The sequence below is a fragment of the Aplysia californica genome, unplaced genomic scaffold, assembly GCF_000002075.1.
Source record: "Aplysia californica isolate F4 #8 unplaced genomic scaffold, AplCal3.0 scaffold00024, whole genome shotgun sequence".
NCBI classification, from domain to species: domain Eukaryota; kingdom Metazoa; phylum Mollusca; class Gastropoda; order Aplysiida; family Aplysiidae; genus Aplysia; species Aplysia californica.
In genome coordinates, this window is record NW_004797294.1 from 1,680,056 (window position 1) to 1,683,697 (window position 3,642).

A 3,642-nucleotide genomic window follows, 5' to 3' on the forward strand; every position below is an offset into this window, starting at 1 on the left:
TCAATACCCCCCCCCCCTCCCCCCAATAGCCAGAGCAATAATTGATATTAGCAGCTTGACTGCCTGTACCAGAGACCATTGGCCTCCACTATCTCGGGAAACAAGTTTGCTTCCTGCTCCAACTAAAGCACTTCAGGCAACCCAGCGGACCTGTGGTTAGGACCGAGAAGTTCTTAATCATTATTCCTCCGACACTGGAGGTCATTGACCGATAGTAATTTCTTCTCTCCATATACCGGCCAATTTAAAACGGAACAGAAGGCCTTGATAATTTATAAGTTTCTCTCTCTTTCTCTCCTTTCTCTCTCTCTCTCTCTCTCTCTCTCTCTCTCTCTCTCTCTCTCTCTCTCTCTCTCTTTTTCCCTCTCTCTCCCTATCTATCTATCTATCTATCTATCTCTCGCTCTCTCTTTCTCTTCCTCTCTCTCTCTCGCTCTCTTTTCCTCTCCCTCTCTCTCTCCCTCTCTCTACCTTATCTATCTATCTATCTATCTATCTATCTATCTATCTATCTATCTATCTATCTATCCTTCTATCTATCTATCTATCTATCTATCTATCTATCTATCTATCTATCTATCTATCTATCTATCTATCTACCTATCTATCTATCTATCTTTTTGCTATCTCACTCTCTTTTCTTTCTCACCCCCCCCCCTCAATTTACGTCGTTGGCTCCCTTTCTATGTCTCCCTCTTTCTCTCTCTCTCTCTCTCATTCTCTCTCTCTCTCTCTCTTCCTCTCTCTCTCTCGCTCTCTTTTCTTCTCCCTCTCTCTCTCCCTCTCTCTGCCTTATCTATCTATCTATCTATCTATCTATCTATCTATCTATCTATCTATCTATCTATCTATCTATCTATCTATCTATCTATCTATTCGCTATCTCACTCTCTTTTCTTTTTCACCCCCCCCCCCCTCAATTTACGTCTTTGGCTCCCTTTCTATGTCTCCTTCTTGCTCTCTCTCTCTCATTCTCTCTCTCTCTATCTATCTCTCTCTCTCTCCCTTTCTCTCTCTCTCTCTCCCTTTCTCTCTCTCTCTTTCTCTTGTCTTCTTTTCTCTCTCTTTCTCTCTCTCCCTCCCCCCCTCTCTCTCTCTCTTTCTCTCTCACTCTGTATCTCTATCTTTATCTCTCCCAAGGCAACGAATTGTACACATAAAGAACAGCTGTCTAAGATAACACGAATGCGCGAACGAAAATTTTGAGATACAATACTTTGTAAAAACCTATTCGAAAGGAAAAGAAAGAAAACGATTAAACACACAAAAAAACGACAACTGAAAGATGTAAAAGTACATAAATCTGACTGAAAGCTGTACAGAACATCCTTGATTCATTCTGGAATCCTTAGAATCAATTTTTAAAAAGTAACGTTTGAGGATCAGTCAGTTAAAAAAACTGCATTTTCTGAGAGAAAAATAAAACAGCCAAAAAGACAGAAACCTTTTCTAAAAACAAAAACAAAAACAGTAAAGTGAATGCAAACAAATCATTTAAGCGTGATCAAACTACATGTTAAACAGAGAGCTGATTTAGTGTCGGCATCTCAAAATATTTTTTTTTTCGGGGGGGGGGATAATTATACATAATTTGGATTAACTTACCCGTACAAAGTGTTTACTTAGCCTTCTCGGATAAGGGCAAAACATGTCGGAGGTTGTCCTGTGTGCAAGTTGCGCACGTTAATGATCCCTTGGTACCCTAAAATCGATAAGAGTAGGCTTTTGACGCCATCCAGGCAAAATTCAACATTCCCTACTGACTGAAAAATGTTTAATGTGTCCCGCGCGCTCATATGAACGTATGCAGTTGCCAGTGCTGTAAAACACTTTCCAAAAAAAGTCTATACCGCGGAGAAAAGTGACACTCCTTTCAATAACTCAGGTCACATACATATTATTATAAATCCATACCCAAATGCAATTTTCAGTGGCAGAGGCCATACTTTCACGATAAGTTTTTTGATCAAGTTATAATGAACTATCCCGAACGTAAAACAACCAGTGACGCTGAGATAAGATAAACAAAAAACTCAGAGGATGGAAAAGCTTTCCTACGTCAAAGGACGACGCTGTTTCTCAGAGAAAGAGAGAGAGAGAGAGAGAGAGAGAGAGAGAGAGAGAGAGAGAGAGAGACGGAGAGACAGATAAGATAAGATAAGATAAGATATTGTCCAGATCCTGGCACATTGGTTTGGTGTTCCACCACGAGTACACACACACACACACACACACACACACACACACACACACACACACACACAAACACACACACACACACACACACACACACACACGTACACACGTGCACACACATGCACACACAAGTAGGCTTACAATCACATGCATAATATAAATGAGCAGCAATATAAACAATAATAATCGTAAGCTAGATACACACTCAATGTTATTTTGATGCATGCTCTAGGGTCGCAAGTACACTAAGCAAAATGGTTAAGATGGAAGCATTTTGATAGATGATGGTAAAAATGACCTTCTGTATCTTTCTTTGTTACAGATCAGAAGCAAGGGTCTTTTACTTCTGACTGATGTTTTTATTTGAGGGAACAAGGGATGTTTGTTGTCTAAAAAGATGGAATTGATTTTCTTAGTGCAAGCTGTTATGTACAATTCATCCAAGTAGGGGAATGAAAATGTTGAAATTTTACATGCTTTCCGTATAAGTCGATTTAATTTTTTTCTTTATCTTGTTGTCTTGTGTTCCCGGCCCATGCTGTTATACAAAAATTGATCATACTTTCTATGGTTGAATGGTAGAACATGGACATCAATGTTTTATCAACTTTAAAATACTTTAGCTTTCTTAGAAAAAATAGTCTTTTGTTCACTTTTTTATGCAGGAGAGAAGTGTGGACACGCCAGTTGAGTTTGTTGTCTATTGTAACACCCAAATACTTATAGTCTGACACTTGCTCGATGTTTTCACATTTCATTTTGAGTGACTGCAGGGGCTATTTCTTTATTCTAAAATCAACGACAAGTTTTTTTGCGGGTTTTTTCACATTTAAAAGCAGCTTATGATTTTCACATCATTCAGAAAAATTAAGTACAAAATTCCGGTAAGCGGTTTCGTTATGGTCAGCCTGAATTAGCCCAATTATAGTTGAATCAGAGAGAGAGAGAAAGAGAGAGAGAGAGAGAGAGAGAGAGAGAGAGAGAGAGAGAGAGAGAGAGAACGAGAATCCTGAAACTTGTGATTCAAGTCAGCCTCATGATTATGTTTTCTGTGACGCTCTTCGCTCCGTTCAGTTATTTTTTTAGTTTTGAAACGTTGGGAGGTCAGTCAATACTGTCTTGAACCAACAGAGAGGCCACTAGTGCTGTGACGTGCGTTGGGATCATAATCACACTCCTATGGACACTCTTGGAGAGGTGCCAAATCATTGTACAAGAACAGTTAGTAAAGAGATGGGATTTTTTAAAATGTGAAAATTGTGCAATGCTGTGGGAGAATTGTTTTTCCTTGTTTGTGGTGTTAGCAAACGCTAAAGATCCTGTTGAAAATTCTCTCTCTCTCTCTCTCTCTCTCTCTCTCTCTCTCTCTCTCTCCCTCTCTCTCTCTCCCTTTCTCTCTCTCTCTTTGTGTGCGTCTCTCTCTCTTTCTCTCTTTCCTTTCTCTCT